This window comes from Numida meleagris, chromosome 20 (assembly GCF_002078875.1).
Source record: "Numida meleagris isolate 19003 breed g44 Domestic line chromosome 20, NumMel1.0, whole genome shotgun sequence".
Taxonomy (NCBI): Eukaryota; Metazoa; Chordata; class Aves; order Galliformes; family Numididae; genus Numida; species Numida meleagris.
Window position 1 is genome coordinate 5,232,926 of NC_034428.1, and position 23,392 is coordinate 5,256,317.

Sequence of the window (23,392 nt, forward strand, 5' to 3'; positions counted from 1 at the left end):
AACCAAGAGGACAACCATCACCCTGACCACACAGCTTGCTTGGGACTTGTGGGTCTGACATCTGCCTGGTGGGCAAGGGGCTTTTCCTGGCTTTACACCAATCACAGATGTGCAGTGATGGAAAGAAAGATTTAGAAGGGCTTTACTACAGCCCTGAGAGCACAGTGGAGGATGTTGTCTCATTACCCTTAAGAAATAAAACAGAAGCAGCTCCAGAGACAAGGCCTTTCATTCCTGCCCTCCTGTAATCTCATGCAAAGATGACACAGCCTTTGAGAGGGACGAATTAATTACACAGTTAATCCAGCTCCATTTAACACAGCCATTGCTTTCTGTCGATAAGCTAACGTTGAGATTTTTCCTTCCTTGAGAAAGCCTCCAGCCTATTTTCCTTCAGTTACTCCTACACATGGCTCTTCCTGTAACACAAATATCTGGCTTTTTTTTTCTCTTTGATGGGATAAAACAATAAACATGAGATGAAAAAGGAAGAGGGGCACACTTCTGGCTGGAAATCTGAGACTGTGGCTTCCTTCTGCTTCCAATCATATCTTCTGAAGTTGCCTCGAATGAGAAAAAAAAAGGAAGAAAGGAGCTGTGAATTCATAAAAAGCACTACAGAGTGTTCAGCCAAAATCAGATTGCTTTTATTTGTACTATACCCAATTCCTGGTACTTTTCAGTAAATTGGTTTAATTGTAGATAGGTCAACTCTCATACGACTTAATTAAACACTCACTCCCAAGCAGTGCTGCGATGGAAAATAAAACAATAGGAGACATTCTCTTCTTGGTTAAAGTGGTGTAAGCCTGGAGTAACCCCACTGAAATCACCACAAGACCCTTTTCAATGCAACATTCTCAAACGCGCTCCAAAGATCAACAACCATCTTCCTTTGGCTTCAGCATAATTGGAGAAGGCTCTAAACACCTGGAAAATGTGGATGTATGCTGATAACACAGCGGATTTGTGCATAGTTATTATGTTCGTTAAAGGACTACAAATACACATGCAGCTCTATGGGCACTCTGCCATGTCTACAAATGCAAGCGAGCGTGCTGACTGCTTCAACTCCTCCTCCAGTTGGTGCTTCTCAATCAGTGGGTTTATGGTTTTCCAGGAGGCACAGCAGGGTTGCAAGGTGTGGAAAATATTGCTATGATTTCAGGCAAATAAAGCCAACTCCTACATCTCTCAAGGTCAAATATGGTTTCGGCAGCTCAAGTAGCATATAAATATACAATTGCCTCATCATTAATGCATTTTTATGCACAAGAAATTAAAGAGAACTAGAGGCATTCTCATTTTAAATAAGGGAAGGAAATAAAATGGAGAAATTCATCTCTGAATCAACATTTGGATAGGTCGACGGGTGACCTCTTCATCTGCCAAGTCCCAGACATTGGATGCCAAACGTGACAATGAGTGATGAACACAAACAAACACATATATTTGAGTTATCCAGGCAAGAATCTTGAGGGGAGTGGATGCCTTTCTATACATTTCAGTAAGTTTCAACAAAAATAAATGAGTGCAAGTGAAACCCATGTCATATTTTGTCCTTGACAGGTTGGGCAACATATATTGAAAATGAAATGGGAGAAAAATATGAGTTTAGAGAAGATTTGTGCTAACTCTTTGCAACATTCTTATGGTATTTTCTTGAGAAAACTGTGTCCCTGGCTCATCCACTTCTATTCAGAAGTGTGGGATCTTTTTGACCGAGTTACTTGATCCACGGATTTTCTAGTGCCCAACCACACCATCGAGCTAATGTTTTCCTTGCAAAGCTCATTTAGCTAGCTCTGAGCTTTGCCTGAAGTCATACTTCCTGCTCATTTCTATCACTAACATTTCTGCTAACCACATTTTCTCAGCCTCCTGCCATAAACCACATTCAATAAAGAGAAGCAAGCAGGAAACCCACTCAAAGATCCTTAAAACCTCCTCGAAAAGTGAGAGCAAACAGTTGCAAAGAGCCTCATTCCTTTTATTTTGCCAACAGCATACCAAAGGCCTGACACCTTTTAATAGCTTCAGCCTGACCTTCCTTGCTTCCCTCTGGAATGACTTCAGAGCCCAGCTATGGGCTGCAGTGCGCAGAGCGCGCGGCATTAAAATGCAGTATTCCACAGGCTGAGATTTATGGTCCGGCACTTAGAGCAGAACGCTGCGCATCTTAATTGCCTGCTCCTTTCCAGCTTCTCCATTTCATCGGAAATTTTTCACCCACCATGAATTTTCCTGGCAATGTGGGTCTTGGGGAAGCACAGGTAGGAGTTAGGCATGCCACGTTCAGCGATGGCTTGGGTTTTGCATTTTTAGCACTCTGTATGTGCCATGCATGAAAACGCATCGTAGGGAATAATTATGCATTTTTATTTGTCTGGTTTACCACTTCTCTGGGGGGTGTCCAGTGGGATCAGCTCTACATGTCCACAGCAGACACAGTTTCACACCACCCCCAGGGATCTCACAGTCAGCAGATCTCCAGAGTCTCCACATTCACAGGGGTTTTTGGCTAATGATGACAATCCATGTTGACTAAACTGAATCACCTTCAGATTTTGATTCGGGTTATGTCGACATTACAGTCATCACAGCCTGCAACTGGTAGGATCCTACTTGAAGAAACTTTGATTTCCTTCAGCTGCATGGATTTTCAGTTAAAAACTACGGACTTGGAAATGTAAACATTTTACGGATCAAAGAGACGCATGTCCAACATCAGCGGAAAGCAATTAATTGCACAGATGATGATTCCATTAGTCAGTTATAGGGCTGTTATTTACAGATTTGCATCCAAAAAACACATTCCTGGCTCACGCAGTGGATGTCTGTAATACATTTTGTCCGTTTTCCATGACCTCCTCAGCTTCCCTCCATCTCAAGTTACTTTATTGTCTGTAGGATTTCTCCACGTTCTCATAATTACAGCCACATATCACCACCCCACCTGGTGGGCCCAACCCACCCCCATCATGCCCACTGACCACATCCCTCAGTGCCACATCGACCCTTTTCCTGGACACCTCCACTGTCCCAGCTTGCCAATCCATTATGTCCCATTTTGCAGAACTGAGGCTAAAATGCAGAAGGTGCATTCGAATGCCATCCTGCATCCGTGGCATTGGCACATTTCTCCAGAGCCACGCTTCCCTGCCTTGCCCAATGCATCTACACAATCCAAATATTTCTTTTGCATTGATTTAGTCACAGTGTTAGATTATCTGATCTTTTTTCTGTTTGTTTAATCCTTACAATATTGGTATTTCCCAGGCTGGCTGCCAAGGCAATCCTTTGGAGACCTATGAAGTACATACTAAGAGTCTCATCGACCGATAAATTAAGGGCACAAATTATGCAGCCAAGTCTGATGAGCAGCTCATTGCAGATGGCACGTTTTGGCATCACAGGGATCTGCAGAAGAGGCTTGTGCTCACATATTCTTTTGTGGCATATAAAATCCCAATCAGCAGAACCACAGAGGGGGTTTACATTGCCTCGGATTTGAATTCAACTGCATTTTTAATTCTATTGAAACCGTAAGCTTCAACAATAAAATAATTGAATGCATTTGATTATGATCTTAATTACATGCCTGTTTATTAGTATATCTGTTTAAAAACCTAAATAAGCATTGACATATTCATACGTTGGAGGGAACCCGAAAGATCATCCAGTTCCAACCTCTGCCATGGGCTTGTTGCCATCCACCAGATCAGGCTGCCCAGGGCCCCATCCAACCTAGCCCCTTGAAGTCCTCCAGGGATGGGACATAAATAAGCCCTCTATCCCTTGGAAAGGTTTGGAAAACAAGGTACTTCTCATCACAGCAGTGCCTTTGTACAGAGCAGCAGTAGAAATACACAAGGCACTAAAGTGAATAGTGGGATTCTGACACAAAGACAACGCTTTCTCAGCATCTCATCAGAGTCCTACTGGGAAAAAAAATAGAGTTAACTGATACGAGCTGAAATTGCACTTGACCTCTGAAGCTTTCTACTGGTCAGTTTAATTATCTCATCACAAATTAAATATTAATATCAGTTTGAGCAAGTTCACACTTTGCTGTGTCCAGAAGGCAGGACAGAAGTGACACATCTGAAAGCATGCTGCAGTGCCATGGTTCCTGACAATAAACAGCTTTTGACCTGGTAGACCAATCCCTGCCATTACTTAGAGCTGCTGTTAGCCTTAGAGGCTGTCCTGGGGCTCCTTAGCAGGAAAATCATTGACCCAGTAGAGCATCGCTCTTCAGCTTGGAGCTAAGTCAGCGCACGCGCTGCTTCGTATGCAAACCTAATTGGAAATGAGGGATGAATTCAATCTTTTCTTCCATGGCTTTGAGCCTACTTGAGCACTGCAAGTTCAAAAGTGCACCGAGAAGTTTCCTGGGGGGCTCTGTCGTGAGATTGTTAGTGGGCATGATGGGGACGGGTTGGTGGTTGGACTTGATAATAGCGTTCTTTTCCAACCTTAGTGATACCATATCAGGGAAGAATAATTAATGTAAGAAATAGCAGAACAAATGCTCTACAACCTTGCTGCTTTTCAGGAGTGGCAGCCCACTAATTCAGCCTTAAACGCAGAAGAGCTGTGTCTGCACTGTCCCCACTGACTGGCTGCTCCAGCTCCTCTGTGACCTTATCTGATGAGCCCTGAACTTGTTTTATTCCATTCTGGTTTTAGAGACAGAAAAAGAAAATCTAAATAAATGAACCTAAGGGTTTCAAAGCTTAGCAAAGGTTCAGGGTCACTCCCCGCTCTGTATAGGTATATCAGTCATCCAGCTTTAATAACTCATATTCCATGGAAGACAGTGTATAGAGACTGAGAAACCCATCAGACATCAATTCTCATCAAGATAACTGTCCTATTTTCTTTCTGCCAGACACAGTTTTGCCCCAAGTGCAGAAGGCTTTGTTTATAGCACAAAGAATAGCTTCCTCCATCCCACCTCTGAATCTCCAGACTCGTAATTTTTAATTACCTCTCCTGTCAAACCAACGATCAGAAATGTATGGACACAGGTTCAAGGGCAGTTAATCCGCAGAGCCAAGCTCGAATCTTGAGTACAGAAACTTAAATTTGGGCTTAAAACAGCAACAACAAATTCACAGCAACATGTCAGAGATCTGAAAGCATCTCAGAGATCTGATTCTGGGGTCTGGGCATTAGAATTGGGGTAAAGATACATAGCCTATATAGCACTGCCTCTCTTGCTCCAACCTGGGTTCCCAGCACCGATCTCAGGTGGTGGCACAAACCATTTGTGCCAAAGGCAAAAACAGTGCGAGATTAAAGCTGGGCATTTTCTGTACATTTTCTCACAACAAAGTAACGCTAGTGTTGGCTTTGCTGAAGACTTTACAACGACTCATTCAGAGGAGGCTCTAATGAAACACAGAGTTAAGCCCATCATGATTTTAAAAGATTAATTTGCAATAATATCTGAGCTGCCTCCTGGCAGACAAAAGCCCATTAATGCAGCGTTCAAATGAATAGTCCTTGAGGTTCATCCAGGTGCAGGAGGGGTTTGGAACAGAGGGATAACTCAGAAAGTGCCAAGGAGAAAAATAAGAGTGAAAAAATTGTTGGAAGCAACTTCAGTCCAAGGGAAAAAAAAAAGGAGAAAAAAGAAAACTACCAACAACCATTTTAAAGCATTACGGCAGCAGTGGTCTACCTGGCAAGAAAACATGCACTGACACAGGATGACCAGAGAGGTGGGGGGTCACCATCCCTGGAGGTGTTCAAGGAACGTGGAGATCTGGCACTGAGGGACGTGGTCATGGTGGGGGTGGGTTGGGGTTGGACTGGATGACCTTAGAGGTCTTTTCCAGCCTTAATGTTTCTATGTTTTTCACCCAGCACACCGCCCTGAACCAGCAGCCACAAATCTATCTCTAATATGCTTTATTCCAGTATGTTTTTAATAAAACCTTCCCTATGGAATCTGGTGAGAAATGGGAGAAATGAGAAGTGGGAGGGATAATGCAACAGTGTTCACAGAGCTAATGGAAGCAGCAGGATAGGCTTAATCTCTTAACACACAGATGTCTGATGGCTTTAACTGGCTAATTACGGTTACAATGAGCAATAGTTGGGAAGCTCCATGCTTGGCAGATCCCTTAACTCAGCTTTTATTATTAGATTTTAAAACTGTTTCTTTCCACAGATGACTGTGATGTTTAAAAGAATTAAGCAGCCAACTAATAGGATGAGTGCTGAAATTCATCCCAAAACAAGGACAGCTGCCCATACAGCACAACCAGGGCAGGATGAAGAAACCAGAAAACTTGGAATCATAGAATCAAAAAGGTTGGAAAAGGCCACTAAGATCATCAGGTCCAGCCATCAACCCATCAACACCACGTCCACCAAGCCATGTCATAGAATCATTAAGGTTGGAAAAGATGACTAAAATCATTTAGTCCAACCAACAACCCAACTTCCTACAGACTACAACACGAAACTCGATGGTTTGTGTCTCCAGTCCCCAACTGTAGTTCTGTAGTCCTTTATGGGGACACAGTTCTGCTTTGCCCTGGAAATACACGGAGATGTTTCTTCCTCCACAGCACTTCTATTGCGAGGAAACAAAAGGGTACAGGGGCTGAACTGCAAGAAGGAATTTGAATGAGAGGGAACAAGCACTTTGCTCAATAGCACCCAGGGAGCCCTTGGCAGAATGAGTTCCAGGAAGTCAGCAAGAGGAAAATATCTCCTTTTATTTTGAAGAGAGGAGAGAAGAAAAAACACAAAACTGAGAGCTCTTCCAAATCTCAGCCCAGGTCTTGAACCAAGGGACAATTCCTTCTTTTACTGCTCTCAGACAGAAATACGAGTGGGCCATTTATCTGACTTCAGAGGTCCAGCTTGGCTGCTGGGTGAGCTCCGCCGGGGCACTGCCCACCTGCTTAGCCCTGCTCCTGCCAAGGGCTGAGCCAGCTGAGTCCCTTCCAAAATGCTTCCGAAACAAACAGCAAAGGAGATTTTCTTGGTATTCCTAAATGCAGTCCCAAACCAAAATTTAGAATTTGGGAAGGATAACTTCTGCAGGAGGCATTAACTCCACACACTCGGGACTACGTGGGTTGGGAAGAACTATGCTCTCTCATTCTTTCTATTTTTAACAACAGTATTAATCCAGAGGGCAATTCAGAGCAGAACCCCATTTATCCCATCTTGTCCTAGCTGGGGAAGGGCACAGAGCCTCACCAGGCAGTTCACTTCTGGGGACGCACAACCCTTCCAAGGAACACACCAAGGTACCACATCGCCAGTGTTCCTCCTTTCAGAACATCCACGCACCAGGTTTGGGCCCTGGCCCCATGCTGGCACGTGCCTGCATCACGTCCCCACTGCCACAGAGGAGTTCTTCTGAGATAGAGAAAACACGGACCTCATATTCATAATTCATTACATGCCAGCAAAAGCCTGTTGTTGGAAAAAAAAAAAAACACATTTGCAAGCATCTGGATGCTTAAACAGGCACCAGAGAAAGTTCATTAAAATAGAAATTGAAGTTAATTAATGAACTGATGGACTCTTCTGTTCCCTTTGCTTTAAAGCCATCCGCATCCTTCCCTTGGTCTACTGACTAGCTTTATTCAGTTCCAGTTAGTATATCAAAGTGATGTCTTCTGCTTACAAATTCAAGGCAAAGCACATTTATCTATTACGGAAGGAGAATGGATTTACATTTAAATGGGTGTTCTTCATGGATCTAATAACTCAGCTCAGTAATCAAAGTAGCGCAATCTGAGCAGGAACATCACTTTGTTTGGCATTAGCGCAGCCCTCAAGAATCACCCCACTCTTCTCTCCCAGTTTATTTTGGGGATGATGAGGAGCAAAGTGGGGATGCTGTCATTCTGCAGCTATGACCAGGCAGCAGGGTTAATCAGCAGTTAATGGGGCTGCATGTTCAGACTTACATTTCTGTTAAAAATTCAGACTCAATGGGAGAGCAAGAAATCACCATGGTGCAAGGACTTCCATTGCTTTAGAAGAGTAAATAAACAAGTAATGCTTCCTAAATGCCAAGGGAAGGTTGGCAACCGAAGTGCAGCTTAATCCAGAAGTACCAGTAAATCAAAGAATCATTAAGGTTGGAAAAGACCACTGAGACCATCCAGTCCAACCAGCAACCCACCCCTGCCATGCCCACTAACCACGTCACAGAATCATTAAGGTTGGAAATGACCCCTAGGGTCATCTAGTCCACCTGTACACTTATCACCACTATTGCCCACTAAACCATGCCCCCAGGTACCACGTCTACACGTTGGATCTGTTTGTCTTGAAAGCACAGAAGTTGTTAAATTACATTTTATATTAATCTCTATGGTAACTCCGAGCTGCAAAAACCCACAGAAGGCCAGCTCAAAGATGAGTTCCATGCAGAAAAGACATCTGCTTCGGTCGGACAACAACAGCCCAAGTTTCCATTCAATGTGTGCATACAGATACCCTCTGCCATAACAGCTCTTCCCTCCCAGTAGTTCCTGCAGTTTTGGTAATCTGTAAAATCACAGAATCACAGAATGGTTTGGGTAGGAAGGGACATTTAAGACCGTCTCATTCCAACCCCTCTGCTATGGGCAGGGACACTTCCCACAAGACCAGGTTGCTCAAAGTCCACCCAGCCTGGCCTTGAGTGCCTCCACTGGGGGACATCCACAACTTCGCTCTTGGATTCCACTTTTCCCTGCTCGTTCATTGCCAGACTCCTTTTCTCTGCAGCAAGAGCTTGCAGCAAAAGAGGTTTAAGGATGCAAATTGGGAGACTCTGTAACTCAGCACATACCTACTGCTGTTTTACTGCAGCAACTATGAAGTTTCCCACCATGTAGGAGGCATATGATCTAAATAAGGCTAATAAAGGATCTTTAAGTGTTTCTGTTGCCTTCCTTGTAAATAAGATTTCCCTGTGGGCTACTCATTTGTCAGCCCGTTTCTCTGCAGTTTATGGCCACAGATCAGAAAACTCTGTACAAACTGGTTGAGCGTGGCACACGCATTCCCCATCTTTTCCTTTCTCGTGGCTAATGCTGGATGTGAGCACTCAGAACGAGTATCCTTGTCCAAGAAGGGTGAGTTTTAGGAGAAAGCCTATTGTAGAACCATAGAATGGTTGAGTTGCAAGAGACCCTAAAGGCCACCTGGTCCGACCCCCTGCATTGAGCAGGAACACCTACAGCTCCATCAGTGCTCAGAGCCCCTCCAGCCTGACCTTGGGTGTCTGCAGGGATGGGATGCACCACCTCTCTGGGCAGCTGTTCCCTATTACTGCAGGGTGCAAACCTAAGCAATGGATTCCTATGCTGCTGAGCTCTCAGGACCAGGTCCATTACCATCCTCACTTTCCACCTGCAATTACCATTCATTTCAGCTGAATATTTCCTCCTGGAAACGCAAACGTTTCATTATGGCTTAAACATCTGACAAGACAGCTGACTGCAGGCTTGTGAAAAGCAATTATTTCGGACGGTGATTACTTCCCATGCAAGCAGTGCGGGCTGGAACACTGATAGCGGGGGAAGACCACAGCACTGTCTGATGGACTCCAGTATCTGGAGGAGTTAATTAACGTTCCAGGGTGAGTAGGAAGAGAAAAACTCTGCAAACATCCAGCTTAACATTCAAATTAATTGACATTAAATAACTTCATATGTTTAATTTAAATACGATTAATTTATTAGACAAAAACTGGTCCAGGGACAGAGGGCTGTGCATCTGGTGCAGCAGCCAGAGCAATAGCAAGTTACCATAGCAACCTGTTGGTTAGGAACAAGGCAAACATTTAGGACGATGGGGTTTGTTTGCAATCCAGAGCGATGACAACTGCACCAACGGGATTCCAAATACTGGGATAAAACTAAAGAAATTTTGCAGATCTGCAGGTTTTTTCTTCCTCCTTTGAGCACATGGAGCACTGCAGTGAAAGGAGAACTCAGCCTGGAAATGCAGGTGCTAACGTGGGTGATCAGAACGCAGCTCACCACTGCATTGCATCACTGCTTGTATCCATCCCACAGCCCACACATAGCTTGCACAGCTCAGCACCCCAGCCCTGCAGCTGGTGTAGCCATCACTGCTGTGAGCACTGCTGTGTGTCAGCATCCAAAGTCCTCCTTACAACGCCTGAACTTCATTAGTAAATTAAAAAATAAACCTAGTAGTCACTGCTGGTTGTTTATCTGTTCCACCGAGCCTGCCTAATGCTGTTGCTAAAAGATGAATCATAGGATCCTCAGGGATGGAAAAGAGCTCTATGAACCCCAAGACCAACCCACCCCACTGTGCCCACTGACCACGTCCCTCAGTGCCACATCTCCACATGGAATACCTCCAGCTTCCTGGGAGCTTCAAATCAGTTCCAGAGCAAAGAAGAAACCTAAAATACTGAAATATAGAAGAACGGACACTCTATTTCTGGGAAGGCAGAGGATAAGATCCATTTTTCTGTTCATTCTGAGCAATTAAGGTCTGAAAGCAAACAAGCTACTGCAATGATGGTCTGGGAAAGAAGGGAAGGTTTGACACCAGAGCAATGGGTGTCAAACACCACATCTGAGTCTTCAAGCAACGTTTAAAGATCTCCCAGAATGGCGTCTGCTCATCCCCCTACAAAAGCAGCAGGTTGAGACCAACCAACAGGATTTGACCTCTGGATCCAAGAGCATTGGGGTCCCAGCATCAGTAGGAGAAATTTGTCATCATGGAGGTGAGGGAAAATACTAAAAAGCTACTGGAAGGCACGTGCTATCCTCAAGTCTTTCAAACATTCTGAAATTACCTCACATTGAAGAGCTGAAGGGTGCTTGTCACATTTTAAGTGACTGTCCTTTTACACTGGCTTCCCGACCATAAAAAGTATTTTTCTATGTAATATACACATTAGCTTCCAGCAGGGAAATGTAATTACCATAATAAGATTCTTTAAAACTTGGCTTTTATGTTGTCGACTGCATTAAATTTTAAATCTTGTGCCAAGTTTGGATAAAGGCTCTGAAAAAGAACAAAAAAAAATAGATGGCAAAAATCAATATTATTAGGTGCGAAATAAACTGGAGGCAACAGAACCTTTCATTCCACATGAAAAAAAAAAAAAACCACTGTAAAATTATAATAAATCACTTTTATTTTATCACCTGGTAAATTGTTAGAATATCACTGTCGACACTGCAGATCCGAAGGAGAACTTCGCCACTTTGAATCTGATGTTCTTTGCATTTTTCTCATAGGTAACTCATACCCTACGACATTAAAGTCTGTTTGTTTCTCATTTTTAAAGCTTCTCCTATGATGTCTTTCCTGGGATCATTTATTATTTAGACACTCACCCACTTCTTTCTAAATCTTCGGGCTACTTCATCTCAGAACATAAAATCCTATCATCTCGGCACTTTTATGTAGAAGTTCAAAAACAAATACAAAAAACACGGCTGGGCCGTTTTCTTTTCAAGCAGCCTCACTCTGATGGTACGGCTGGATTTAGTAACAAGTTATCTGCACTTGAAGAGTGATGAAAATTAAGAGAAGTGGTCCAACTGCAGAGATTGATGGATGGCATTCGGTGCAGCGGTGATATCAGCCCCATTTGCAGTTCAATCATGTCCTGTTGCACCAAAGCAACCATTGCCCATCCTATTTACCTCCTGAACTCTCTGCTTCCATTATGAAATCATGTAATGTGGTACCTTCTTGTCCTTTTGTTATACCCAAGACCATCACGTCCAACCATCAACCCATCCCACCGTGTGCACTGCCCACGTCCCTCAGTGCCACATCTCCACAGTGAACACCAACAGGGATGGTGACCCCCCCACCTCCCTGGGCATCCTGTGCCAGCACATCACCGCTCTTTCTGACATGAAATTCTCCCTCATATTCCACCTCCCCTGGCACAACTTAAAGCCATCACCTCTGGTCCTACCAATGGACTGAACATCATCTTGGATGATGCTTTAAGCCTGATGAAATTTGACTTAAAACAAAGCCCTGCAAGTTTTCTAGACAGAAGAATCTCCTAATTTACTAACAACATTATACCCAAGGGATAATGCAAACATCACCTCCACTGAATTCTCTGCTAAAACTCATTCAACCGTACATAGATTTAATCGTACCAGCTTGGCAATGGCACAAGAACTCAGAGCCACCAGCATTATGTCCTGCTTCAAACTTAAGATCAAACAAAATCCTTGATGCTGGATATGCCAGCGTTGTCCTTCCCATTGGTTTCAGGCAGAGATAAATGGATGCGCTGACCTTTCTCTGGGGCACAGGGCTGAGTGATTTCCCTTCCCTTCATCGCACCATGGAGTGGATGTGACATTCAGTCAAGCTCTTATTGACACCAGTGTGTTCCCCACGCAATTACTGTCCCTCCCTGCCCGTGCATCAGCTCTAACGATGACAGACCGAGCAGTTCCCTCGTACTTAACCACCACTGAAATCACTGCTTCACTTCAGCCTCCAGTTGTGTTATGGTTCATCCTTTCCTTCCCCCTTTTAGAGGCAGCAGCATTCCCTCAACTCACAGTCCTAAAACAAAATTTCCCTCCTCACGCTGGACTCCCTTGTTAATTATTTACCAGCCCATACGCAGTACGGCCGCATTGATCACAAATTTGTAATTAAGGCTGAGTCGGAGCTTGAACTCAGAGCAGATACGCGCATCCTTTGTGCACAGTGCCCCCTACACTCAATGACACCTTCCCTCGGGATCTGCTCATATCTCACTCTGTGGCGTACCCAGTAGCTCTGTTTGCAGACAGGTCCTCCCCTGCGTGGAGCATCACACTGCTGTTTCTCAGGCAGCACAACATTGACTGAAACCAAGGATTTACTGAAAAAAAACCCCACCGTTGTGTTTAAGTCAGCGCTGTTTCATCTAATGGCTATGATTATCCTCAGCGTGAATGCTTCCCTACCCCATCCTTCTGCTCTCTGGGGATTGATACTGCAGGAAGATAGAAGGCCAGAGGGTAATTATACTGCTTTTCATTTCCACTGATCTCCGAGTGTTGTATAAAGCACATAAACGCCTCCCACACACAAGCTTTCGATCTGAAGGACGACCTGGTAAATACAGGAAGAAACGTCTGGCTATTTTTCAAGGATTAATATCAGAAAAGCTCCTTTCATCTTCTTCTGAAACGCTTTCCTTTTTGCAGCTAGCCTATGAGCTTGGCTACAGACGCCCTTTATACCAGATGCAGTGTATAGATAAGTCTGGAATACAACCAGAATTACAATGGCCATTTTTGCACATATTCCCCCCAACCTCCTGACAAAACAACCTGGATTTCTGCACTGATTTATCCCACATGTACACTTTTCTGATTTTTAAGTCAAAATGAGAGCTCTTGCGCTCTAAGCTGCTCAGGCAAAAGTTTTACTGGGTTTTGCTGTTGTTCAAACTATGGCAATGGTTAAAACGGGAGTTCCCCATTACTCATCCACAGCTGTGCTCCCTACGTTGCACCAACATTCATCCACATTCAGCATCATCATCACAGTGTTTAGTAACCTGCAAGCTGCAAGGGTTTCCAGGTTGGATATTAGGAAAAACTTCCCCAAATGAGTAGTGATGCGTTGGCACAGGCTGCCCAGGGAGGTGGTGGGTCACCGTCCCTGGAGGTGTTCCACGTGGAGATGTGGCACTGAGGGACGTGGACGCCGGGCAGTGTTGGTGGGAGGTGGGTGATCAGATTGGATGACCTTATCGGCCTTTCCAACCTGAGTGATTCTACAAAATGCAGCTTTAGCAAACAGCAAGCGCTTGTACAACCTCTGCTACCGCAGCGTGAAAAGGGTGTAGCTCAGCATTGCACATCTTGGGACTCGGAGCAAGCAATAATTCAAACAACAGCAAAAAGGCTTTCAGGAGAGCTGTGAACATGAATTTCCCATGTCTCAAGCAGCTGTGTGTTACTCTAGTAACGTAGAACGGAACGGGGATACACATCCGCATCAGTCTGACACCAGCACACAGCAGAAGAGTAAATTCCTCTAAAGAAAAAAGAGCTGCTCTTCCCTGCACTCTGATTTTACATGCCATGCAACGAACGCCATCGCTGCTGACCTTCCTGGTACCCTACTGCTCGTGTGCCCATAACAACAGAGGAGATGCTCCTGCAAAGAGCGCTCCTCGCTCCTCACTTACAACCAAAGTAGCAAAGGATTACTAGACTCGCTGAAGTACATTCAGAATCTTTGAGGATCCTTCCTCAAGACCTCAGTCTCACACATCTTGCATCTGCAAGAGGTCTTACTTTCATTCAACGTACGTTTAGGGTTGGCTTGTTTGGGTTCTTCTGGCTTTGTCATGGGTATTTTTGTTTTGGGGTTGTTTCTTTTTGAGAGGGGCTGGCTGGCTGCTGATTTTTTGCTTAATGTGAATGAAAGCTACTAAAGCTAAATGCAAAATTTAGATGCAAAGCTGGAAAAAAAAATGAGGCTGAAAACTCCCAAGGAACATCAAGCCTTGCAGCCCTTGATTTCCCCCGAATCATGGGTAAGATTTACATATTTAAATTCAGCAGTTTCACTGCTCACCACCTCATTTTCTACATGAAATAATGATGTATTCAAAAACAATGAAGCCTAAAGCTCTGCACAGAAAGACATAAATCACACTATCCATCTGCATGGGCGAGACATAAGAACCATAGGATCATTAAGATTGGAAAAGACCACTAAGATCATCTAGTCCAACCATCAGTCATCCCTACCATAAAGATCTGAGATTTATTCACGTGGTGAATATATGTCTTGACTTAAGACCTCTCCAGTTTTGGTCATAGGCCCACAGAGCAGGTGTATAAGTTTACTTTATTATTCTTCCATTTATTAACCACATCAGACCACTTGAGGGAACAGTCTGAAGCTGCACCAGGGGAGGGTCAGGTGGGATATTAGGGAAAATTCCTTCTCAGGAAGGAACCCAGGGAGGTGGTGGGCTCACTGTCCCTGGAGGTATTCAAGATCCATGGAGATGTGGCACTGAGGGACGTGGTCAGTGGGCATGGTGGAGGAGGGCTGGGCTGGATGGTCTTAATGGTCTTTTCCAACCTTAACGATTCTATGGTTTATTAAAGGAAATAACAGATCATTTCACAACGTATACCCTGAAGTGTCTTAGAGCGCACACACTTCCTTCCATGCAGTGAAGAGGACGGAAGGAGCTGCCCATCAGTCCTACCACCACCTCCAGCCCCCAAGGAAGGCCTGAGATTATGGGTTGGAGGTGGTAACAAGAGGAGCCCCCAGCAATGCTACCATTCCTCATGCTTAGAATCACAGAACCATAAAGGTTGGGAAAGACCTCTACAATCATCAAGTCCAACCACCCACCTACAAACAATACTGCCCACTGACCACGTCCCTCAGTGCCACATCTCCACGTTTCTTGAATGCCTCCAGGGATGGTGACTTGCTGCAGTCTGCCACCAGCTTCAGTTCTTCCCCAGGCTGTGGGGCCAGAAGGTGGGAACACGAGAGAGCCATGGGCTGCGCACGCTCCCCATCCCATCCACCCATGCTTGGCACTTTGATTAGAGCTGCTCTTAGCATGAGTGCCATAAAAAAGCTGTCATGTTGATAAGAACAGAGAGGTCTGAGCAGAGCACCAAGCCAGAGAAAATCAACGTCTAGATGATGCATTAGAGTGCTAACGGTTTAGACTTGCAGAGGGGGGAAAAAGCAGGTGACACGAGCAGCAAATGGCAGATGGAGTTTATTCCCTGACAAGAAGTGTCATCATTAATTCTCGGGCTGCAGTGGAGGAAGGCTGGCTGAGCCCTGGGGTGCTCACTGACAGATATCAGCAGGGCTGAGCACTGCAGGACCCTGGGGCTGAGCCTGGCTCCCACCAGGACCTTACACAGCCCGATGTACCTCACAGCCTGCCCTGCACAAGAGGCCTGAGATGGGGTTTTGAGCCAAGTTCTGGTGGTTTTGGAACACACTGCGTGTGTGGGTCCTTCTGTGCTTTGAAGGTGTTGAATGTAAGTCCTCCTGTCCAGTCCTTGGATACATGAAGGCCTCCTCACACATAAAATTCACACCTCTTCCCCCAAGAATCAAGGGGATTCACTGCCAGATAAGTGCCTGAGCATCTCCTACTTTCATAAATCACAGAATCATTAAGGCTGGGAAAGAGCTGCAAGATCCCCAAGCTCAACCCCAACCCACCTCACCATGCCCACCAGCCACGTCCCTCAGTGCCACATCTCCACACTGAACACCTCCAGGGATGGTGACCCCACCACCTCCCTGGGCAGCCTGTGCCAGCACATCACCACTCCTTCTGAGATGAAATTGTCCCTAATACCCAACCTGAATCTCCCCTGGTGCAACTTAAAGCCTTCCTGTTACAGCAACCTAAATAACTCAATTTCCATCCCTGGCTGTGTCTCTTGGTTGCTGGCTCATTTAAACCTCCATGCCTCAGGTTTGCCATGTGTAAAATGATGAAATGTTATTTGTTTATTCCCAAATGTCGCAACGTTTATTCATCCCTCACGTTGGTTGAGCTAATTAATAACATCACAGTTACCGAGAGCAATTCCCCAACAGGATTACTACTGAATTATGAGAGTAATTGTTCACAGGAACGCTACTTGGCTAAAACCTCTTCCCTGGCAAGGAATTTGGTGTGCAGCTTGCCCTGAGCTCCAATCCCATAATTATTTTAGGGTGAGTTATTTCTGATGCGGGTAACTCCACGCTGCCTTGGGGTACTGCAAGCAGTGCCAAGCAGTGGTTTAGCTTTCCCTACCCACGAGACATGGCTTTTTATCCTTCCATTGACCACCTTGTCCCAACCTCAACCCAAAGCATGCACCAGGCAGAATCCTGAGATCAGCACCGTGCAGGTGCCCCAGGTTCATAGAGCCATAGAATCACGAAGGTTGGAAAAGAGCTCCAAGATCACCAAGTCCAACCATCAACTCCATCTCCAGCATGACCACTGACCACGTCCCTCAGTGCCACATCTCCACGTTGAACACGTGCAGGGATGGGGTCCCCACCACTCCCTGTGCAGCTGATTAAGTCCCACTGATGCAGCCCAAAAGAATTTCTAAGGTTGCCTGCACGCAGGGTGCACATACATGCCAACTTACTGATGAATTTTCTCGTGGATATATCCCCAGAAATGGGAGAGGGCCTTGATATGACCTACAGGATCTACAGTTTCCCAAAATGATCCTCAATTTTGATTTCCTTTTTACTACAGTTGAGATCTCCAGCATTTGATTTGTGCAACCAAATGTTTTTCAATTCTCAGAACGTTTGCATGAAATTTGGTCTATTTGATAAACCAAATGTTGCTCATTGTCATTAAATTACATTAAATTAGCATAATCAACCTGAAATGAACCCAAATCTGTACAGATTAGCTAGCCTGAACCAACAGTCATCTAATGGACACAGATTTCTGCACAGGACCATGGTGAGCTTCCAGTGAACAGGGGATCAGCAATGGTCGTGACATTGTGGGGGGCATGGAAAAGCCCCACTGGATTTTTTTGGTGCATGGTTGGGATTTGGTGTATGCTGGGATTTTTTTTTTTTGATGCAGTATGAGCACTTCGCATCCATTTTTGCTGCCTTGCTGTGTACTCTGCCTCCCTCTCCTGGCCTCTTCCCATGCACTGAGCAAATCAAGAACTCCCATACAAAGTTAAGCCAAAGCAGCTTTAGCCAGATTAGGATTTTTTTTTTCCATTTAAGATGCCCAAAGCCAATAAAAGAGAACAAGTAGAGCCCTGAGGAAATCCTTCCCATCGTTAGCTTACCGACATCGTGCTGAGACTTGTGGAAGAAGATTTTGCCATGGGCTGGCAGCTGTAAGAAATGCCCAACAAAAGAAAAGAGAACAGAGAAGCCAAAATACCAGTAATCCCTGCTTCAAATCACAAGCATGGGTAGCAAAGCCTGGCAATTCCTGCTCAGCCTTTCTTGAAAGGAGCAATTACAAACACATTTCCTCATTAATCATTGTAACCTATTACAAAAAGGGTAAGAAGGGGGAAAGTATCACTCTTAAGCCACAGTTCCCTAATTCAATCAACAAGAATGAAAGCTGCAGACCAAGTGAAGCATTATTACGCCCAATGAGTTAATTGAGCCCAACGAAATTTTGTCATAACAAAATCCCTTTCCCATTGGTCAACCACAACTTTCCTGGAGAGCCATCCAAGAGCACCAGGGCATTCCCAAGGAGTGGCATTACGAACACTAAAAGGGAAGAAGAAAATAAGCACTTGGGAAAAAAATAAACAGCATTCTATGAGACAAAGCAGCAGCTCCAACCTGCAGATGTGTTTTTATGCAGACAAACATAAACACATGCTTAACTGTTAGCAAAGTTTGAACCATGGTGATCAGATTTGTAGAAGTAGTCGGAATAGGGGGAAATGCTCAGCACTGGAGTTGGGTTGGCCTCTGCTCCCAGGTAACAGAGATAGGAGCAGAGGTGATGGCCTCAGGTTGTGCCAGGGGACGTTCAGGTTGGATATTAGGAATGATTTCTTCTCCAGTGGAGCAGTGATGCGCTGGCACAGGCTGCCCAGGGAGGTGGTGGGGTCACTGTCCCTGGAGGTGTCCGATGTTGAAATGTGGCACTGAGGGATGTGGGCAGTGGGCATGGTGGGATGGGTTGGGTTGGACTTGGTGATCTGAGAAGTCTTTTCCAACCTTAACGGCTCCATGATTTTATGACGTGGTCAGTGGGCATGGTGGGGGTGGCTGGTGTAAAACATAATGATCTCAGAGGTCTTTTCCAACCTTAATGGTTCTATATGTTTTTGGTGAACAAACAGACACTAAATGGGAGAAAGTCCTCCCTGAAACAACAGCACTCATTTGGCCCACGTTGGGTTTTTTAAGACATACCCAATTTCTTTGCATCTTCTTGTCATCTGAAACGCTTCTTCCAGGCTCCTGCGCTGCCCTCTCCTTATCCTCGCGCCATCCGCCTGCAATCCTCACTGCTATTTCAGGCAAACCTGGGGCTGAGCTCTTTCATCTTGCAGAGTCACTGGAGCATGCTGTACTTTTGTTTTGGCGTCTGCAAAAATCAAGCTAACAATAAGCACCTCTGCAAAACAACCCGAGAGCTCAGAGGAGGGCAGGCGCTATTTTTATCCCTGCAGAAGGATGCTGCAGGGGGAGTGAAGGGTTGTTTGGTTTTTTTTTTGCTGCAGTTTGAGGTATGCTCAGAGCTGGTGCTAATCATACCCATGTTTTCAGCTCATTATTCCGGTGTCACGAGAACACGGTGACTGCACTCAATTTGAAGGAATTATTGCATCCTTATACTTTGCCGCTCATGAACGTTAATTGACAATATCGGGTTTGTCTGTCAGGAGCGGGGATGAGCACTTCCCCTAATTAAATCAGGAGTAAATCAGCTGGCGAGTGCTTCATACACAGCTGCTCCATAATTGAGTCTCTCCATTGAGGTGACAGTCAACAGCGTGTTCTTTAGTTTGGCAAAGAATGACATTTTCAGTATTTTCTTTCTATTCCTCTGGGTTTTGTTGCTTTGCTGTTTGTTTTGGGGGGGGGGCTTTTGTTTTGCTTTCTCAAATAATTCATGTCATTCAGGTTGGAAAAAACCTCCGAGAGGATTCAGTCCAACCCCAACCCATCCCACCATGCCCACCAAGCAGGAAAGCAACCTCCCTGCATGTTTCATCTATTGCAGCTGCTCGTGTTCTCACAGTGAGAATGTAGCCCTGGAATTCTCCAGGCACAGATCCATCATAAGAGCATCCAAGCAAACCCCCTATGACAGCTCTGCTTTCCTCACGGACAGCGAGAAAAAAGTCAGCATAAAATGTGCTTGGCTCGGGTGGTTTAGGACTGCAGTGAATCAGGGCTGGAAACGTGTCCTTCAGTACTTTGCACGCTGTGTTTCCTACGTGCATCCCAATTTTTGCTTGTAAACAGTTTGCTGCTTTTGCTGTCCCAAGAGAAGATGTGTGCGTATAGCAAACAGACTTTGTTTCCAAAGATGGTTTGGTCTGATGTTCAGATGAAAGCTTGATCACATCAATGTTCCGGGTTCAGCTGAAGCTTAGTTAGGTAAAAATCAAATCTTTATGTCAAGTTTGATGATGCGCTGGCACAGGCTGCCCAGGGAGATGGGGGGGTCACCGCCCCTGGAGGTGTTCAAGGGACGTGGAGATGTGGCACTGAGGGATGCGGTTGGTGGGCATGGTGGGGTTGGGGGTGGACGGAATGATCTTAGAGGTCTTTTCCAACCTTAATGATTCTGGGATTCTAAGAGCTAGACCACAAATCTGAGGAGGGAAAAAGCAAAAGTTTGGAGCCACGTTACATCAGTTTCCATGGAAGAAGTCCGATTAACGTTGCAGCCTTAATGCTCTAATTGGTCACCAAACCAGGCTCATATCTACTGAGGAGCAAACTACACATAATGGATAATTTATCTCTAATTGCAAGGCAATACATACAAATTTCAGTGCAGCATCTTAAAAGCAGAACGATTTTTCAGTTACTGAAGCCTTCTTGCTCATTCAGGTCACATCTTGAATGAAGTTCCTTATTTCACAACCAACGGAAAATCGACTGGCAAGGCACAAAACCTGGGAGCCCAGCAAAACAGCAGCATCTCTGAGCCAAAGAACTAATGGCAAATGACAATTAATCTAATGGAGCAGCGAGTCAGGGAATAATACACAGAGATAAGTAAAGCCATGCTCTAAAAAAGCATCCTCTGGCCTGGTGGAGGGGAGTGCCTCCCCTGGTGGGCAAGGAGTTGGAACTGAATGATCTTCGAGGTCCCATCCAATAAACCATCCCATGGTTCTATGATCTTTGAGGTCCCTTCCAGCCCAACCATCCTATTGTTCTATGACATTCAGCTGCGATGGGAAGATGTAGGACCTAAAGCCAGCCCCTCACTTACTGCTTTTGGGGACTGTAGGTTGGACCAGAAGAAAAACCAGTCAATCTGCATATGAGATGTAGGCCTCATTCACCAGGCAGCCCTAGAGAGGAGTTACAGTCCTTTTCATAACTGCATTCTCTTGAAAGGTGACCGTGCCCTGAGATCGCTCAGCATCAGATAAATTTAATGCATGCGACAGCAAGGATTCACTGCCTCGGGGAGCAGTGTGGTGTCAGTGAACCAAAGCCAGTATAAACCACAGCCTTCCTATTGCACTATGCTGAGTGCAAATAGAAACACCCAGGTAACTGCACGGAGCACTTCGCAGCAAACAAACTTACTGAGGCGTAGTAAATACAAGGTGAGTGGCAGCGGCGCTGTAGGGCACAACAGGAAGGGCAGGATGCTCTGTCTGCACGGCTCCTCTCTGTTGTACATTGTATGAGTTGGAAGGGACCTTTAAAGGTCATCTAGTACTTGTATTGCTATTGCCATGAAAATAAAAAGCTTGTAGGGACCAAAGCACATACACGACCGACTCATTTGTCTTTGGTTGTCAGCGATACTCATGGAGCATCCTTACACTGTCCTGCACATGAAGGTTGCTCATCCCCAAGAATACCTCCAGCCAACGCTACAAAAACAATCTTTAGGAGGAAGAGAAGCTGGTGGTTGAGTTACCGGGTGGGAGTCAAAAGGTTTTGACTCACAAACCGAGGAAGGGAAAAGAACAGCAAACCACACAACGTTTCCACCTGTGTTTTCCCAGCTGGTTGCTCTTACTCATTGGGAAACCAGCCTGCTCTCTCCGGACACCAGCTCTCCAATACATCTTTTCCTTTTGTAGCACTCAATCCCACAGCCTTGGGACCGATCCCATGCCCTATAACATGAAATACGAGCACCAAACCCTCTTGGAAAACTTTCTGACATTTCCTTGGAGGCAGCAGTGTGACCACAGGACTGCTCGAGCAGTCACAATTCTCCTAACTCAAACTATGAGAGCCACAACGGAAGTTGCATAGAGATATGTACAAAACCCCAATATAGAACAGGGTTCAGAGCATCTGTGCAAAGTCAACACAGAGAAACAAGTTGTGCAACAGGGCTGCACCCTCTTCCCCCCCCCCCCTACATCCCCCCTTCGGTCACCAGCAGGTGAAGGTAACAGACAATCAGGCCCAGATGTAGAGAACTGCACAGCTGAAAATAAATGGAGAAAGGAACAGGGCTTCCAGGTGCTATGGTAACACAAAAAGCCACAAATAAAAGCAAAGAAAAAATGAAATAAAATAAATAAGCACAGTCTTTCGTAGCACTGAAAACCAAAGCAGAGCTGCACACGCCTGGAGATGCTCTGTATGCAATGAGATACTCATGGATGCACTGCCCAAGCCAAGTCAACCTCCAGCTTGAACATGGTCCTTTTGAAATCACGTCCACGCTTTGCTTTGAAAAGTTGCAGCCTATGCTGTGCACGCACCCAAACCCCGCGGCGATCCCACTGCGTGGCTCGGAGCACCTTGTTTTGGTGCACGCGATAATCCCAACCCTTGCCTTGGGACTGCGGCCACTCAGCTGCACGGCTGTGTTTTGGGGAGGAGCTGAAGCGGGGCTCACCCCACCTTCCCCTTGGGGAAATTCGGGAAGACCTTGGGAAGAGGGGCTGGGAGGGATGGGATGGAGGACATCACCAGGCGATGGGCAGGAAAATACACATCATACAGACGCATCCTTCCCTTACCTGCCTCCATGAGCTGGCACTGCTGCCCAAAAACTTGCGAGAAGGTGACGGGGCTGGGGGTCACATCCATGGCTCGCGTAGGCTCCGCGGCGTCGGTCATGGGCGCAGCCCGGAGCGGGGAGGGGACCCCCGGCCCAGCGGTGCTCCGGGCGGGGGCTGCCTGTGCCCGGCCCCGGGATCGCCGCTGCTGCAGTGTCCCTCCTCCCTCCGTTCCTCCCTCTGCCCGATGCGATGCGATGCGATGCGGGCGGCTCCGGGCTGCGCTGCGCTGTTAACCCCTGCCCGCCCACCGCCGGCCTCGCTCCCACTGTTGCTCTACCAGCAGCGCCCAGGGATGGCACAGATGGAGGGCTGAGAGGTGATCCTGGACGGGTCCGAGCCGGCTCAGCTGTTCTTCTGTTAAAAACTCCCTTGGCCAAGGGAAAGGATGCTGATCAGGAGTTGTCTTTGGGAAGAAAGGTTCCCAGAGCTCCTGGAAAACACAGGCTGGGGCACTCAGACACCCCACACCTGGGGAAACACAGAACCAGGAAACTACAGCAGGAGCCCTGCAGGCAGCTCAAACCCATGGTGTCACCTTGTCCAACTGCTGTCACCCCATTCTGCCGTGTCCAGGTGAGCTCACCCCGTTCTGCAGGCAGCCAATGCATGGACAGGCCTGGGGATACAAGGAGCAGTTCCAGCACTGGGGCATCCAGCCTTGTACC

General features: G+C 46.0%; 1 protein-coding gene across 2 annotated transcripts in view; it reads right to left on the reverse strand.

Moving 5' to 3' along the window:
• Positions 1-22,873, reverse strand: part of KAZN (kazrin, periplakin interacting protein) — a 147,051-nt gene extending 124,178 nt beyond the window's left edge. Inside the window, exons 1-2 of one of the 2 annotated variants that reach the window (XM_021417346.1) lie at positions 22,686-22,873; positions 18,919-19,093 (exon numbers count right to left, since the gene is read on the reverse strand). The gene's annotated coding sequence lies outside the window, so the exon portion shown is untranslated. The remainder of the gene's footprint in view (positions 1-18,918; positions 19,094-22,685) is intronic. The other variant, XM_021417344.1, reaches the window with a different exon arrangement.